Source organism: Dermacentor andersoni, chromosome 6, assembly GCF_023375885.2.
Source record: "Dermacentor andersoni chromosome 6, qqDerAnde1_hic_scaffold, whole genome shotgun sequence".
In the NCBI taxonomy this organism is placed as follows: Eukaryota; Metazoa; Arthropoda; class Arachnida; order Ixodida; family Ixodidae; genus Dermacentor; species Dermacentor andersoni.
The window spans coordinates 53,075,426-53,094,525 of record NC_092819.1 but is presented as its reverse complement, the minus strand read 5'-3'; the positions used below and the strand labels follow the sequence as shown (position 1 = coordinate 53,094,525).

General features: G+C 46.4%; 1 protein-coding gene across 1 annotated transcript in view; it reads left to right on the top strand.

The window, feature by feature from the left end:
* Nucleotides 1-269: 269 nt before the first annotated feature.
* Nucleotides 270-19,100, top strand: part of LOC126522896 (uncharacterized) — a 38,045-nt gene continuing 19,214 nt past the window's right edge. The window contains exon 1 of the mRNA XM_050171741.3: nucleotides 270-1,233. The gene's annotated coding sequence lies outside the window, so the exon portion shown is untranslated. The remainder of the gene's footprint in view (nucleotides 1,234-19,100) is intronic.

Below are 19,100 nucleotides of genomic sequence, written 5' to 3'. Positions count from 1 at the left end.
CTGAAACCAAAACTGGCGATGCGAGCGCCGAAAACGATAAGAAAAAAAAGGAAGTGGCCTGGGGTTGGTCGGGATGAGGGTAGGGAGAGAGAATAAACAGGGAGCAAACAAAGGTAAAAGAGAAAAAAGAACATCGTCATCATGCGGTACTTTTTATACGTCGCTTTCCACGCAAGCTTTCACTCCGGCCGCCGCCGACAGTGAGGACGGAAGAACGTTAAACCAAGAAGAAAGCGAACGTTGGAGGATGCGCGGGAGTGGTAGGGGAGATGGGGAGGGGGGTGCGCAGTACGAACAGAAAGGAGGCCGCTGGGAGAGCGGCCGACGGATCCCGAAAACGGGAACGCAGAGGGCGGAGCTTCTCCTCTCCCCCCGTTTTTTTTTTAAATCTAGAGGCTGAAACGGGTGCTGCTCCGCCATTGGCTGGCGGGCCGGGCCTTTGTCGTGCGCCGGCCGGGAAGTGGCTCGCGATTGGTTGCTCCTCTCGATGCGTGCCAATGGGGAGGCGAGCGGGCGCCGAAGCGAGCGGTGACGCGGGCGGCGGAAAGGCCGGCGCAACCGCTTTTGCGGCGGCGTGGGTTTTGCGCGGGGGTTTCGGCGGCGGCGCGAAATGGTCACCGCGTGTTGCGCGACCAAGTGGCGCGTCGGAGGCGTTGGCGGTGGCGGCGGCGCTTTTGCAGTTCACCTTTCAGACGCGTCACGAGGGCCAATTTTGGGTCCGGGCGCCGAGGAGGAAAGGAACGCCGCTGCTTCACAATAGGGATAGCCCGAAGACAGCCGAGCCAAGTACGCGATCAGACTATAGCTAGCGCCTGTGGTACACTCGACTACGTAACCGACGTGAAAAAAAAAGAAAGGGGAAGGCCTCTTCAAATTTCGCAGCGACGTTCTTAGAACTACGCGCGGAAGGCATTTTTTTAAAATATAGGGATTCCATAGGATCTCCGGCGTGTAACACCATCTACTGGTTCTTGTCTTCGTTGAGACCCATCGCGTTATCGTTTTACGCTGCCTGATTCGCGGATTTCGTAATCAACGGTTGGCATTATCGTCCCGAGGCAGGATCTTTAGAACGCACTCGAGTGTACGCGGTCTTTGCGCCCGCTTTCTTCGAGCTCAACGGTGTGTTGGCAAGGAAGCAGGGCTGTTGTCTGACGCTGTCATCCGCTGCGATGATTCGAGCTACAACTCTGCGCTGGGCCAGCTAGGACAAGTTCGCCAGTCGCTGCTAAGGTGAGTGGACGCTTCCTGCGACACCTTGGCCGCCGCCAATATGTTCGCATTGTGAGCCACTCGCACGTGAATGACCTTTGCCCTTATAGGCGCTTTGGGCGCGCAGAGTTCGGCATTTCATAGGGCGCAAGCATCTGCCCGCTGAACGTTGTTTCATTGATCGTATCTAAATTCATTATTGGATCTAAATTAATTCATGTTCTATATAAGGGCCACAGAACTTCGAGTATCTTGGGCAGGCTAATTTGCTTCCTCAGTGATGTATATATGTACCTTTATATGCGACCATATTGTTACGATAGTGACAGCGAACAACCACAACGGAGCAACGCAAGTCACGAAACTAACTGTTAATTGGGCCCGCACCTGTGTCCAGGGAAACAGGCAACCCTCAAGCATGCAACGATAGCGGTGAGTATTCAGGCGGTGATCGTCGAAAAACTGATTTGCGGGTCAAGCGCGTCAACTTTTTTTACTTGACTCGTCGAATGTTCCAGCGTAATCGCTGTGCGCCTGCGTCCCTTCCAGAAATATATGCACAATTACTGTCGTACGCACAATCTCACTATGTATACACAAGGTTCGGTGCCAGCATGCAGACAACGGATATAACCATGCAGCGATAACATTCGAGAAACTTCCGCTATATACAGAAAGGCGCGCGTCTATCGCTGAACCATAACTTGTAACTTTTGTTATAGCCGGTCGTGAAACGCGGCCACCGGTAAGTGATGAACAAGTAAGCATGTCAATATGTGAATGTATATATACAGGATCATCCACTGTTTAGGAAAAACTTCGTTAGTATAGTATATATAATACGGTGTCTATACATTGCTTCTGCTTTATTATGGAATATATATATATATATATATATATATATATATATATATATAGTATGCACACTTCTACTGACGTATACAATATGCGCACGCATGCCTTCATGAACCTGTTTTTCATCTTCACGAAGAAGCCCGCGGGTTTTCTGTTCGCTGCGAAAAAATGACGACATTTTCAACCATTAACAAACCCTCGCGATGCTTCAGTGTGAAGGTATAAAGTGTTCTCCCAACGGAAACAGGGAAATAAAGTGTCAAGCTTGCAGTCCTCATAAAACTATGGCTATAGTTGTGTACCATGTTTTCTTGAGCTCTGCACCGAAAATAGCTTACGCTATAGATATAGAGCTAATTTTATGAGTCAATCATGGAGTTCCCTCAATGACCAGCTATAAGCGCAGCACAAAACTGTTTTTTACATGCATGGTGAGATAGACCAGATGTAATATATCAAGGAAAGCGGCTGCCGGTGCGGCTGCCGGGCACGATAAATGAGCTCTTGGGTTCTAATGCCATATATATGCACTATATAAACGCGTATAGTTGTCCGTCTCACGAAAAATGTGGGCCGATCCCGAGATCCCGAAGGCAGTGCATATGCACTGCACGCATATTAAAGAACGACTTCGGCACGGCAGAAGCATATGCGCGTGATCGAAACCTATAATGGTTATAGAGCATAATTGCGCTGCTCTATATACTCTAAGGCAGCTAGACGTTCGATCGATCCGCCACCATGCTCCACGCATTTCTTTATAACTTTATATATGCGTGCTTCACCCAATATATGGTGGTATCTAACAGAAAATTCAAGGTGTGTTGAGCGTATGCGTCACAGTGTGCACGAAATCGCAAGTTGGTAGATACGAGGTATATATAGAAATGTCATTAATAAATGATAGGGGTCTAGGTCACCCACGAGGTACGCGCGCAACTGTCGTGACGTCACAGTCATATCATACTCCAAGTATGATATCGTATCACTAAGAGAGTCAGCGGTTACGTACTATAGTTATGACCTATCTGCAATCTGCTACAAGCCTGCAATAGTGTTTTCTCTTTCATCTGAAACGCCCTATTTAATCACCCGATTGTGCCAGGATTTCATGGAACCCTGAGCATCGTTCACCCGCATTAGTCGTAATCGTTCTTTGACGCATAGGGAAACGTGTCGAATTATGATACAGACTGCCCATAAAGGTATGTTTAAGAGACATAATTTTATTCCCAAGGTGCGGCCGTTTACATTGAAATGAAAGTCAACGCGGTATATACGACTGCCACTTTGAATAACCGCTTCGAGGTATGCAGGCACGAGTTAATTCTTTATAGCAGGCATCATGATGATGTAGACGGTGTTATCTCGCTCTTTGCTGGTAAGGGAACGCGACACGTCGAGCATCACCTCGAACATGGTATATAATAGTGCAGCGCGGATTCTGTAATGAATTCTTGTATACCGCAGTACTTTGCAGACTCCGTGAAAGGAAGCAACCCGCATTGAGTGAGTGAGCGAGCGATTTATTTCGATGGATTTGGAGATGTTGGCAACTACTGTGTCACCGCGACTTCTCCACAGACGATATAGAGTGAGAGAGACTGCGCGTTGAGGAGATGCAGTGAAGTCAACCAGACGAGCACCAACAATACATCGTTTAATGATCACGCATGAAGAAGCTTCCGGCAATAAAGCACATTTTCAAAACGTGCTTGGACATTCATGTGAGGAGAAGAAAAGAAACAGCAAGGATACGGCATGTCGTACAGTTTCTTCTGCGATTAGACACCATATATAGTCGATCAACGAAGACAATCAATGATATAAATTAAATAAAGAACACACACACAAGGGCACGATGTGTGTTAATACATGAATACAATATTACTTTCATTCAAGAAGTTTATAATAAGGCTTTTATAGAGCAGATTGCTGTAGTATATAGGCAAGGGGTTCAGTTTAACCGAAACTCGAGTTTCGTGGTTTCTTCCCTGACACCACTAGACCGAGGTTGCGTGCACCGTGACTAAAAGGGAAGTTGGAGAATTCAATTATGCAGACCTTTTGGTGAACGCAAAATTAACCGTCCGAACATGACGTGGGCATCACTGTCAAAAAAAGAAAAAAAAAAGGTGCGTTTCAATTCTGGCCAGTATTGGAGACAGTCTGCGTTGACAGCTAAGGAGGCAGCTGAATTCGAGCCTAGTTAACGGAATGGATCTGGAACACGTCTCTGATACTCGCGCCGGCAGCGCCGAAGGCTACCTCATACTGACCAAAAAAGAAAAAAAATTTGGAAAAGCACATATTATGACTAAATTCTTAAATTCGTTTTTCGTGCGTGGGCCTATAGGAAAAGCTCAACTTAGCTTACGTTATATAGGCGCACAAGAATGCGGGAGTATAGGCTTTATTGTGCGCGGACAGCTTCCCGTCGAGCTCCTAAGCATTCCGCTCAGTTTCGCCATCTTGTTTAGATAGCAGAGTATCGCATACACCACTTTCGACTTCGATGCTGTTTTCGCGAAGCTGTCTTTTTTTTTTTTGTGGCTTCGTCAGAACTGGAACAATACTCGTAAGCTGTCCGCTAGCCACCTATAGTTGTCTATATAGCCTGGTATATGGCGAGTATCGGAAGAAAACCGAAGTTGGTTGGTTGGTTACTTGATTGATCCTGTATAGGAGATATGGTTTATCCCATGGACTACGGAGATGGAGCATTACACGGGTGGTATCAGAAAAAAGACTGAAAAGTAATTAAGCAAACGATATTGAAGCTGTTAACAGAATATTTATTGCATATAATAATAATAATAATAATAATAATAATAATAATAATAATAATAATAATAATAATAATAATAAAAATAATAATAATAATAATAATAATAATAATAATAATAATAATAATAATAATCGTCAGTTTATTTTATGTCCACTGCAGGACGAATTGGCCTCTCCCTGCGATCTCCAATTACCCCTGTCCTGTGTCAACCGATTCCAACTATAGCACCCGTAAATTTCCTAATTTCGTCGCACCACCTATAGTCTTCTGCCGTCCTCTACTGCACTTCGCTTCTCTTGGCACCCATTCCGTCACCCTAGTGGTCCAACGGTTATCTAATCTGCGCATTACATGACCTGCCCAGCGCCATTTCTTTCACTTAATGTCAACTAGAATATCGTCTTCACCCGTTTGCTCTCTGGTCCAAACCGCTCTTTTTCTGTCTCTTAACGTTATTCCTAGCATTCTTCGTTCCATCGCTCTTTGCGTGGTCCTTAACTTGTTCTCAAGCTTCTTTGTCAGTCTCCAAGTCTGTGCCCCATATGTCAGCAACGGTAAGATGCACTGATTGTATACTTCCTTTTCAATGATAACGGTAAGCTTCCAGTTAGGAGCTATATTAAATGAGCTTATATATATGAACTATGCCATTATGAACTTAAGCCGAAAAAAACCAGCATACACTCTCCTTTTTCTATCCCTCCATGCATGCGCTTAACGGTGATTTGCAGCAGGGGATATGCTCTATAGCGTTCCATAATATCGCTCCCGATAAATGTATGCAGTAAAACTTCGTTTGAAGTTGAAGTGGAAGCGACAATTACTTCGTTGTATTCATTACTTCGTTATGTTCATTTTTCATGTGCTGAAGTGTGAATCTCCATGAGGATTTCATGGGGAATTTGACTTGCTTCATTATATTCGCATTTCGTTATACCCCGTTTCGTTATAACGAGGTTTGACTGCAATGAACGCACGATGTGACTAATACTAATACAAAAACGACAATGTATCGGAGGACATCCTTGACTTCAATTACAGTTCTTCTGAGGGCGCGAGAAAGAAAAGGTAATGTTCATAAGGTGCACAATTACACCCCTTTCAGAAAAAAGGGTTCTTTGTATACCGTATAAGAAGGTATTCTTCAGAATTTGACAGGAACTTGTATATGTGTACGTTATAAAAAAATATTCACATAACCTGACCACCAAAAATGAAATAATTCTCACGCTGATGACGAGAACTAAGAGAGAGAGAGAGAGAGAGAGAGAGAGAGAAATCTTCCGCGCTTTCGACGGGCCCCATATGCCTGCCTCTGTCTCTCTCGTATTGGTCCATTTACCGAATTGAAACTTTCCGTTTGGTTTGAGTAGATTTCATAGACGTTCCGGTTTTACGATGTATGCACGACAGGCATACATCAGGATCCGTCAGGCGGGAGCGTCAGACGAAGGGCCCCGGAAACTAGAAAAAAAAAAAAAACCCTTGTGACCGCGCTCTCGCGCGTGCAATATACTTTCAAGCCACTTTGTCGTTATACTTTCAGTCTTCCTCATGCAGTGCTCCTCAGCGTCCGTTTCTGTAGTCACCCATAATTTGGTTCACAAAATAAAGTTGTCCAACTTTTTTTTAGCAAAGGCCATACTTCACCCCCGCATTTATATATGCTATATTACAGACATTACATTATACTGTATACCGGATATGTAATAAACAATGTGGCGAATAGGGTGCGTTGTTGCATATCTGAAAACGCGGCATTGCAAGAAGACACGGGTGGAGACGAGACGATATACCAGCACTCGGCTATAGTCGTCGCGTCCTCGTCCGTGTCTTCTTGAGCTGCCGCGTTTTCAAATATGTGCTGAACAACTCCGGTTTTGCTAAAAAAAGTGTCTGCAAACATTGTATAAAACAAATGTCTACAATAGAATATCACATACTATGATATAACTTTTAATTCTTTGCGCTTCAGCGCATTTTGCTTCGATATTATCTTGAGATCAGAAATGTATCATTACTCATGTATACAGTATAGTAAAATATACCCCAGAAAGTGGACGGGAACACGGCACCATGCACGGTGGCTCATTTGGCGAGAGAATATCACGCGTAATGCGAAGACGTAGGTTCGTATCCCATCTGCGGCCAGTTTTTTTTTTTTTTTGATCCACTTTCATTTCCACTTATTTATCATTTCTTCAAGTAATTTTTCTTATGTTGCCCTTGGTGTCTTTGTTGGCTTCTTATGACACTACTCATGTATGTAATTTGGTTTTTTTTGTAACCGCGAATCGTGCGTTTTATGAACTTTTCGTTTGCTATATTGGCGCTGGTATACTGTATATGCTCTCTGTGAGTAAACAATCTGCTGAGTTGCACTCCGACTGTTCTGCCAAGTTTGCAAGAATTAAGGCGGGGTGGCGGCGGTGGCGCTCGAACGCAGCAACGAGTGCGCGATTTGGGGACTCGTCGAGCTGCGTATCAACGAAGCTTTTATCTCCCTCTTCTCTCTTCACATCATGCACATGGGCTCACTTGTCCGTGAGAAACAAAAAATCAAATCAACTCAAAACGTATATTTAACTTCACATGTGCATACATCATCCATAATATATTACCTTCATTTTCAAGAAATTTGATCTGAATGGCTGTTCTATATTAGACACTGCGTTCGTATGAAACACGCGCACGTAATGCTATGTGTGGCCGCATGCTTGAGTAATTTGCGGCAAAGGTCATAATTAACCTACACTGTAAAATAATTTACACCCTTAAAAGCAAAAAAAGGGTGTACATGTGTTTGTAACCGACACCCTTAGGGTGTTATTTATATAACGGACACCCCAAGGATGTGAGTTATATACACATTTACACCCTTTTTCACTTTCAAGGGTGTAAATTATTTTACAGTGTACACACACACCGTTAAACTTGTCACATCACCCAAATACGTGTGCGCCCCTCCTACTCCCCCCCCCCTTTTTTTTTTCTCACTAAATATGAGCAAAGTGCTTTGCTTATAGTTCACCGAGGATATCGCGGGAGCCTCGTAGAGTAACTCATGAAAAATAGGGACTGTAGACGAATGTTCAATAAATATTTACAAGTCACATAATCAAGCCGGAAGCGTCCAATTCTCGCCACACATTATATACAGATAACATGATTCCCATTTCAGCCGGATTTCAACTTTGCGTGACGCAGGTTTCTCTAGCAACATTGGGCAAAATAGTGTATGCAAGCGCTCACGAGCTTCCTCATAATGCTTTCGAGAACTTGCCTGTAATTTTTTTCTTCTTTGTTTTACATGGGTCCTGATTCAGCCATACACATTTAACTTCGGCATCCACAGCAGCCACGATGTTCTGCTCATTTCGCCTAAATTTGATCTCAGTGGCGGTTTTTCTTTTTCCCAGGACAGCGGACTAAATTCGGCGCAGCTGGTAACCCGCATCTATAACGCTCCGGCCGGAGCGCTCGCATTCCTAATTTACTGCAAAAACTTGGACGTAAATAACTTTAGGCTTTTCGTACAGAACACCCATAAGCTTCCCCATGTTTTCGTTGGATATGTAAACAAGGTGCCTTTGCTAAGTTCACTGAGAACTCCGGGCAAACCTATGACGCGTTTCGTATATTACGAATAAAGATAGGGGAAAAGCAAGTAGTTATAGTAATTATTAGCCATCCTAGCTCACGACTCAGCCAGAAAAAAACTTTTTTTTTCACATGTCAGACCTATATACGTGGCCCCAATTTCAACCGAATTTGAACTCGGTGGAACGCATAGTTCTTCTACAGGTTTATAGGAAACATTGCTGTTTTCAGCCGTGTAATGCTTCCAGCACTTTATTAAGGAGATCGATAGTCAAGGAAAACGTTCTGTCGAGCTAGATTGAAAGATGACGTTTCTGTAATAGTGGATTCGGCATTCGTATCGAGAAGAGGAAACGTATTCTTGGAAGGCCACTTTCGGAGGTATCGGTATAAATGCGCGCTGATTGGCTGGTTGAGCAAAACTGCTCGAATCATACAACTCACGCCGTGCACTACGTCACGCGATAGTGATTATATATATATATATATATATATGGCTCACGTGCCAGCACATACCTGTGGCCCAAGCTAGTACACAACTTTGGCCCCTGGTTGAAAGAGGTTCGATACATACCGTAGAGTTACCGAAGAGTGCTATAATCGCAGTCTAACTACAATTTTTGGTATGGAGAAGCACTTCCCGTTTTTTGTTCACCTACTGTTGTCAGTTTTGATGCACAATGATGTTGTCTTACTATTGTTGCAGCCGCCGTAGTTTTGCTGATGGTAATAATATTTGTATACAGTTAGCATTTCGTCGCTCTATGCGCGTACTTGTCTTACTATGTAGTATGCGCTGAGGTTGGTATATTACGTTTTTTCTGTAATTTTGTTTTGGGGGGGGGGGGGGGGGGGGCGTAAAGCTGCTGTCGTAGCTTTTAGCCCGAAATGATCGTCTAGTCTTCCTTTTTCACTGGAATAATAAGGTTAATTTAATTTTATTTGATTAATAATTATCCTTTATCCTCCGCTCACGTGCCACTGCTCCAGCGAAGAGCGCGTCGTTTTCGACAGAGGAACGCCGCGTATACATGCGGAACGCTGTTTCTGTGTTTTCATTGGTCGTCCGAATGGCGGGCTTCAGGTGATCAGGACAGCATGCATATATATGTACACATATGCACATCCGGGGCATGACGCCGCAGATGCAGCTGAAGTAGATCAGCATCACAACTGCTAATGCAATATAGACTGCAGGGATAAAATCCAAGCTCGGCCACTGAAGCTAACATTTATGCTTTTAAAAAAAGCCAATGCCTAAGAATTTAAATTCAACCAAGTAAAAGAGACAACGCGCCTGCATATGCTTGCTCATTCTCATTCTTGATTTACAATTTCCCCTTATCTTGAGTATGCAAAAAGTATATCCGCTAGCTTTCGGTTGTCTGTACGAACAAAAGTTCGTTAAAGAAGCACGTGTATGCGTCAACCTTATACTTTGTTACGCCTGCCACTTGCGAGAACTGCTCGCATTTCCTGAATAACTGTTTCGCTAAAAAATGCCGGGTAACTTGAATGATCGCCGGTGCTATATAATTAAAAATATATTGCGTGCGCCTATTGTATACGCTGTTGGGAGCCTCTGAGTGGAACAACTGATTTTTCATATCGAAGAGTTTTCAAAAAAAAAAAAAAAGGAGAAGGCGCATGTTCCATGTTGTTTGTAAGTTTGAAAGATTCTCATTCGTCACTTCTTGATAGTCACGCCACAGCGTGAGAAGCCAACTGCTGCGTTCTGATTTTATTTCGCTAACGATCATGACACTCAAGGCGCTTTCGCGCCGTCGTGCTGTCATGGTATCGACTCGCATGCAACCCTGCAGCGTTGAGGTGGCTATAAGTCTCCATATATACGCGAAGTATACGTTTGTCTGCAAAACCCAACCCACGAATCCAATTGGGGATGTACTTTGGGACGATCACTTTCGGCGAACGATATATCGCCTCGGTCGTCAGGGCCACGTTGATTGGCTGGTTGGGCAAAACCGGAAGCACTATATACGTCACGCGAAGGCGATCGACCTATAGAATCGCCGAAAGTGATCGTCGCAAGAATACGTTCCCCTGGACGGGCACCACCATGACGCTCCGCTCAGTCGGCGAGCGATGCAGGGAAGCTCTCTGGCTTCTGCTGCTGGAATGAGTGTTGTCCGCTCACGCATTAGACAAGTTCAGCAGCTATAGAAGGTTGCTTACGTACGATTCCGCCCCGTTCCCATTTAACGCGTGGCTTGCTTTTTGCTTAACATTGCATGGCTACAACGAAGGCGCCAAATAAAACGGACGAAGGAAGGAGACACGGGACAACCTTGTACTCTATCGTCCTCTGCTAATCAAGCGAAACCCGTGGATAACCGGTTTTCAACCGTTAAGTCCATATTTCCTATGGTTGTCCCGTGTCTCCTTCCTTCGTCTGTTTTATTTGGCGCCTTCGTTGTAATCATGTATAACCAACTCGCCCACCAGCACGTGCTCAGTGATTGCATGGCTGCATGAAATGCGTTGATTTTGCTTCTTTAACAAGCGCGTCTCTCAAAGACGCCTGCCACGCGCTGTCAGCTTGGTTGTAACACGACGAAGAAATCAAGTATAGACGCACCCTAACGCTCCTTCTCATTCTATTTCGTATAGCTGAAAGTGGAGAGCTTTCGGTATCATGAGCGGGTCGCGGGATCGAATTCCGGCCACGGTGGCCGCATTTCGATGAGGGCGAGATGCGAAAACACCCGTGCACTTAGATTCAGGTGCTCGTTAAAGAACCACAGGTAAATCCAAATTATTCCGGAGTCCCCCACTATGTACGTCGTGTCTCATAATCAGATCGTGGTTTCGGCACGTGAAACCTCATAATTTAATTTTTGTTGTGTGAGCGTTTGCGCACGCGCATTAGTGTTCAATTCTGCTGAGCGGGTGTGCGCGAATTGTCAGGATACACCCTGCATGCAGTCTGAGAGGAGCGGCGCCCTGCCAAATCTGTCTACACTGCAAACTATAATTAAAGGGAATAAAGGTGCAAATGATTTCGCAGTGTAATATATGTATATAGCGTTATCGCTGAGTACCACAGTGCGCATACCACACTGCGGTGCATGTATACGCACTATATATAGTCTGAGCGGAACAGACCGTACAAACGTCGATCCCGAATGTGGTCCTTTCATTGGGGTGTTGATGAATGCCGACGGTTCTGCGTAGGCCACATCTGGGGCACCCATCGAGCTGCGATTCCCGGGACGCCGGTGCCGCGGCGTTCCTCACCGGGCCAGCCTCTAATTAGTTGTGACGCGCGCGGTATAGCTGGCAGGAGGATGCTGCGTGAGGCAGTGGGCTGCAGGCGCTGCGCGAGGAGGCAGCGAGCGCAGCACCAAACCTTGCTAACGTTTTCCATGCTTTGGCCTGCGGCCGGCCGACACGGCTGCTAATTTTGAAAAGCGAACAGCTTTCTTAATTGCTTCTTTCACCCGTTTTTTTTCTAGTGGGCGGTGGTTGATGGACTTTCACCGCCGCCGGTAACCAAGGCGCCGCCGATACCAACCCTCGCATAATTCTCAAACGATCCTCCACTCGAAAACTATTTCTCCACTCATGATGATGATGATGATGATCTCTTGTGGCTGAGTTAAATGAGTTTAGCGCAACCTAGTTGAGCACAGCGCCGTCCCTTGATCGAAAAAAAGACGCTACGTACGCTTTTCAAGAGCTGCCGTCGGAGACGAGACGTTCATTTAAGGGATCGCCGGCCGTTTGTGCGCAGGCGCGAGTAAGAGCGAGCGCGAGAGAGAAAATCTGGGTGCTTTTGCTCCTTGAATATATGACTCTGTTTAGGCACTACGGGGGGAAGTTTCTTGGCGCGTGTTGTATGTGTTTCTCCCCTAGACATGCCGGCATTGCGGAGTGCGGTCGAGGACGCGTTTGTTTATGCTCCGTCGCTGGCTGCCCGCGCGGTGAGGCAGCGGGCACGGACGCCCATTTTAGTGATCGCTGTGTCTGAAGGGGCAATTAAGGTTCTGACTGGTGTTGTATGAGTCGCGGGTCACTTTTTTCGTCGTGACGATAGATTGGATTTTTTACAAGCACTGCTCCAGGAGAGCACATGTAACCAACAAACGGAGGCCTCAGGAGAGCACCTGAGGTTATAATAAAGCAGGCGGCACAGGATCTCCAGGCCCCCCAAGGGGTAGCGGGGGGATCAAAGCTGGAAGCAGGGCGGCCCGCGGGTTGGGGCCGCGGTGGCCGAAAAGTGCCAGGGTTGCCTTCATCGCCGAAGGTGAAAATATATAACAGACGCATGCAGGCGCTTTCGCGCGAAAGCTTTGGGGCGTCTGAAGGCTCATATAGTATGCTGTGGTGGGGTGTGCCATATATAAGCTACATACCACTATAGTAGCTCTGGTTAACGGCTCTGTTCCGCATACCAAATTACTCAATGAAACAACGAACTCTACCCATATATTCCGACTGCCGCAAACACGCACCTTCGAGCGCGTCATTTTTTTAAAACGAATCGCTATAGAAACGTCTCTTATTTCGCTTACATCGACAGTCATCGTCGATGGTTTCTACAAACTGAGTCGTCACTTGTACCATCACATTCTTTCTATCGACTAGACAGCCGAACCATTCTTATCGCAATGAAGAAATGCAATCACTCAATCTAGCTATTTTTGTAACTTTGTAAACACGCTATTGCATGTACCACTTGGGCGCTTGTATACCTATCGCTTGCTCAGTGTGCGTATAAAATATATCATACTGAAAAAGAAACGATGTTTGTTGTTTGAAATGCTAGTACGCTGCATTTGCGCTTACGGTTATTTCGCTGCTATATCAGCACAAAGCCACGACGAGCAGTGTGTCTTATCCTCAAATGCTATTTATACAATTCGCATCTGCAGTTTCGTGCAGGATCAATTTGGCTGTTGACGATCAGGAACATTTCTTACGTCACTGAGTTAACGAAAGTCTACACTACCGCTGAACGGAGAGGAGCGCTTAATACATCTTCCATATATTTTGAAAGAAAGGTTGATAAGTTATTTCTCGAATAATTACCGTGCGCATTTAATTCATTCATGGGTGTCGAGATGTGTGATATTTTTTTTTCATGTGTTCTTTCATACCATTGCGCTTTAGCGCAGTGTCTTCGTTTGTGACAATGTCAGTTTCTTGTTCTTTTTGTTTTAGTAGATTAATTTATCCCACATATATGTATATATATACACGTTCGGCCGTTGCGTTTATTTTAAATGTGAAACACCCTCTATCTGCTTCGCCAGGTTCTTTTTTTTTTTTTTCGTCGTAGGTCGTCGGTGTATATATAGCCTCTTCGCCGCAGCCCATTGTGTACAGCGAGCACAGTGTTTCTTCCTGATGTCATAGCTAGGTTTGATCCGATCGTGTACACCATGCAGATGGCGCTTCAGTAGCCTATCTTATTGCGGTTTGCTTGATATGGCGTTCTAAAGGGAAGCGTCCTTTGCCTGTGTGGCTGGGTCGGTTTTACGCCTCGATGTCTCAGCAGCAGCTGTCACTCAATGAATGAATGAATGAATGAATGAATGAATGAATGAATGAATCAATGAATGAATGAATGAATGACATCTTTGTTAAAAGGCTGGCACTTCGGTTTATTTTTGGGGCTATATAAGGGAATTCAGACATGGGGATTAAAGAAGTTGTGTATATTGAATGGGGGGTATTGAAACAGGTTTTCAAGAAGAAAAATCCAATGATCTGCCTGTTAGTGCGTCACCTCGTATGGCAACAAGTTGCGTGTAAAACCGAGAGCGCGTCAGTTTGCCCCATCTTTTCCTCTAAGATGCTAGTGCTTAGTGCGTTATTATGTGACACTTTACCACCTTCAGGGTCGCGTTCCGGTTCATGACGGGACAGGTTGGAGCGTTTCTTCGCCGGACACATTACCGTCGCCGTCATACCACCGTGGACAATCGCCGTCGTCGTTGCCTTGCTGCTGACGTCACGCAGATGCTCTTGTCATACGCACAATTGGTCGCCCTATACACGTTTATGTCGGGTCATCATGCTAACGCTTTTCAGAGCCCCAACCAATGCTGGACAATTAAGTTTCGCGCCAAATGCTTCACATAACATCGATTTCGACAATGTTTGCAATCTACATCATTTTCATACTTCTGACTCGCGATTTTGTCTTTAATGTGCTATAGTCCAACGTATATGTTGGAATAAATTATCTTAACAATGGTATAAGCACACTTATCCCCAATTTTGTTTTTTTTTGTGGACTTGCAGATGCTTACGGTCGCTATAGTATATATCGCGTTGTTCCAGCTGGTGTGTTGTTTCTTCCTCACATCAAGCGAAATTAAAAATTAGGTTATGGGTACGAAAACCACGATCTGGTTGTGAGGCACGCCGTAGTGGGGGCTCCAGAACAGTTCGGACCACATTGGGTTCTTTAACATGCACCTAATTCTAAGTATACACGGGTGTTTTCGCACTTCGCCCCCATCGGAATCCAGCCACCGTGGCTGGGATTTGATCCCACGACCTCGTGCTTAGCAGCCCAACGCCATAGTCACTATAAGCAACCACGATGGGTCTCTAGCAAAATTATAATCGTTATTTCAAATAATAATTCCTAACTTATCTCTTAGCATATCCGGTGTTTGACGCTTATACTGTGCGTATGTGTGTGCGTGTGCGTGTGTGCGTGTTTATGTCACTGTATCTGCAGCAGTGAAGCTTGTGGACTGCTGTCTTATCATTGGTTGGTAACAACTTTATTTCGAGTCCTGCAAAGCTTTCGCCGACGGGGCCTTAGGTCTCCCACGTGAGGACGTCGAGGGGTCGCACCGCCGCCGCCTCGCGGGCCTGCTGGACGGCCCAGAGTTGGTCACCGAGGCTGGGGCTGCGCAAGGCAGCGGCCCACTGCGGCGGAAGGGTTCCGGAGTTAGCACCGAGCGGGTTTTTGTTACAGTCCCAGAGCATGTGAGTTAGAGTGGCTATATCGGTGTGGCAGACCTTGCATATATTTGTCGGGTATGTGTCAGACGCCTATGGGTACGTGAGCGTCTGCAGTTGTCTAAAGGCCACCCCCTGCGCCCTGTCCAGCTTGTCGCTGGGTGGAGGGAAGGTGCGGCGGGCCAGGCAGAGGGCCTTGGTAATTTCATTGTAGCTGGTCAAGCAGTCTTTGGTGCTGTCCCATGGACGACGGTCGCCGGCGCGGTTCGCGAGCTCGCGCGCCTTGGTGTGTGCCATCTCGTTTCGGCTGCGATGTGTATCCGATACTTCTCCCGTGTGCGCCGGGAACCATTAGATTCTGGTTTGAAAATCTACCTCCCGCTGGACTTGCCGATTGCTCAGGACTCGGGCCGCGATCCGTGAGGTCCATCCTTTGGCGAAGTTTCTGACCGCTTGTCGCGAGTCTCAGAGAACCGTGGTGCACGTCGGATCCGTAAGGGCGAGTGCCACCGCCGCTTCCTCCGCTTCCTCCGCTTCTTCCGCGCTCGCACGCTACACTTGCCGTTATGCCCGTTTTCTCACTCGAATCGACGACCGCAACCGCGAATCGCGAGCGTTCTGCGTATTCCGCGGCGTCAACGAACCGTGTCCCCGTTTCGTCTCCGTGGGTGTGTAGGAGAGCTGTGCGCCTGGCCACTCTTCTTCCCCGGTTGTGTTCCGGGTGGACGTTCCGTCTTAACATTCCTGTGAAATTTTAGTGCACCGATGCTCATGTTCCTTGTCGAGTATTGAGTGTACATTGAGTGTGCATTGAGTGAGTATTGAGTGTACATTGAACTATTATGAGCTGTTGGCATTGGAGTTAACGGTGCTGGAGCACCCTTCGCTTTTTGCTTTCTTCCGGTGATCTGACCTCAGAAGGCTGCGCTAGGCAAGTATGTAAAGTGTGAGTTGACTCCACCAAAACCATCACCGTTAATCTGTAATCGTCACTTCTTCGTCGTAATTGAGTCGCATTGTCATGCCGTTGTCGTCACAGTCGTCACAGTTGTCACGGCGTTGTCCTTCTGAATTCTGACTATCCATGCATATATTATAAATTCATTTCCAAGAGGGATCTAAATTACAAGTCTATATGGTTACAGACAATACGTGGACCGCCTAAATTTATTTTTACAAGTCATCTACAGGAAGTCTGTATTTAGACAATCCGCGGATTGTCTAAATTCACTCTATATGGGGTCACCGTTAAGTATAAATTTATAGGCAATCCATGGGCAGTCAAACTTCGTTTGTGTAAGTGAAGTCATTCACTTCGCTCGCACGCGGCTAAGAAGCACGCAGATACACACGCACGATACAGAAAAAGGCAAGCTGCCTGCAAGCGCTTTCCGATGTACCGCGGCCGGCCCCACACAAGGCCACACGTATACCCAGCTTGCACGTATGTACCACCCACCAGCACGATCGCAATCTTAACTGCCGCAAAACTGCTCCCCCATTGTGCCATATGGCACTGGCACGCTCGCCGCTCCCGCTGTCATCACAGTCGCTCCTGTCGTTGAGGCTTTTGAAGTAACAAATCAATTCACCCAGCGCGCGAGTCGTGCGGGCAGGAAGAGTTTCAGTTTTTTTTGCCGACACCGACGGTATATCGGAGAACGGGATCTTCGTCTCGTCGCTGCCTCGTCACAACGCCACCATGCAGCTTCCGCCAAAGAGCGCTCTACAAGCGGCCTTTCGATACACCACCACCACCACCACCGCAAACAGCCGCACCTTCGCCTTTCCCTCTTCACCGACCCACCCAACCACCCTTCTCGAGCTTGAAGAGCGGGCTTTGAGCGAAATACAAGCGACAGCGCGGGGAAGTCGGCGAAGGAACGGAGGTCGCGGTCAAAGGCGGCTCAAAGGAAGCCGCCCCGCGCGCATGCCGACCGTTAATTCTCCTCTCCAATTCGAGCAAGATAAAAGGAGAAAAAAAGAAAGAGAAGCGTCGTTTAGACCCACGGCACGGTAACGTAAACCAAACGGACGCGGTTTGTCTGTATATGTTTACTGTAGGCATAGCGTGTATACCTCTTTCCTTTCTGTGTGCCTGCTTTCAACTCGCAGCCTCAGTACGCGGACGTCTTCGTCGGCTGCTGTGTGTGTTTGTTAAAGGACGCACGCAGTGTAAACACAAGTATAGATGTTCAACTGTGCGCGACATCAGAGACAATTTCGACCACGTCCTTCAAACGTTAGGGAAGGCAGGGAAGTTGAAAAGGGCAGAGCTTCCCTGTCTTTTTCTTTCTTTCTCTCTCTCTCTCTCGTTGCTGGTTCATGGCAGGGCCGGTGTCCAGTTTCCGCGACGCAACTGACTCGGATAGCTTTGCTCGAATTACGGTTCTCGATGTTTCGATTTTACGTTTGTCGAGCGAAACTTCCGCCTTGTAGCTAGCTATATCCGAGCCACAGCGGCCTTGGTTGAGTCTAGATGTGGTTCTAGGTCGAAGTGACCCCGATTTCTGACTCGTATGTCGTCTCCTCCTCCTTTCGTGTTTGTGTCTGAAACACCTGTGGCACGGGTCGCGAACTGGGGTCGGGAGTCCCGACTACCTTGCGGTGCTTGGCCGCCGGAAACAGAATTACTTTGTTCTTCACTCACTCGTTCGCGTTATTTCTTTCTTCACGATTTCAAGAGTTAGGGAACGGGAGAAGTGGAATTGAAAACAGAAAAAAAAAAACGAGGTCAATGTTGCGACCCGTGATGCAGCGAAAGAAGGGCGCGTTATGTTCCGCACGTGCGTGTAACGAAGCCTCGTCGTTTTGATGTGCACGTGTAAGCATATGTGTATGTATATGTATATGTATATGTATATGTATATGTATATAAGCGACAGCGAAGACATGTGCGCTTCGGGTGTCGTCTTTCTGTCTTTAGAACGGGATTGAGACGTGACCTCCAAACTTGCGAATATTCTCTTCATCCCTTCTTGGTTGAATTTCGCTTTTGCCTCAAGCTTTTTTTTTTCTTCTTCCTCTCTGTTCTTCCATTCTTCAGGGGAATGAGGTCGGTGGTTACACACACGCAGGTCCTCGGAGAAGAGTCGAGTATCCGTCGTCCGTCGTTTTGTTTGCTACGGCGCAAATGTCATATGCTCAAGCGAAGCAGGACTCTCTTGAAACGTGAACTTTGGCCTTGACGCGTTTTGACTGCATGCTGTTCTGTCTTGTGATATCTGGCGAACGCGGCAGGTGCCGCCTTTTGAGTTTGTTTGTTTGTTTGCTTGTTCATTTGTTCGTTTTCTTTCGTTCATTCTTGTTTGTTCGTTCGTTCGTACCATCTTGGCCCGTCGTTGTCTGAATGTGTACCACGTGATTTCATGCAGCGGCGTATTTTAAACGTTGCTAACACGTACACTTGTGATTTCCTCGTGCCGAAAGACGCGAATGTGTGTACCAGCCTGTGCACAGCTGAGCCAGCAGTTGTGTACCCAGGTGTAATATTACACTCCGTGTGCCAAAGAGCAAGAGCTTCTTTCCAATTGCTCCATGTTTATCAAAAACAGAAGAAGAAGACGTAGAAAAAAGAAGAGCTCTGTTTGCGATTGCACTATGGGACTAATGCTTTTTGTACAGCACTGTTTCGAGAAAGGACCGCCTAAGGATCACTCACTGTGAACCGTGAAATCCGCGAACTGCGATGTGTGTCTCGATA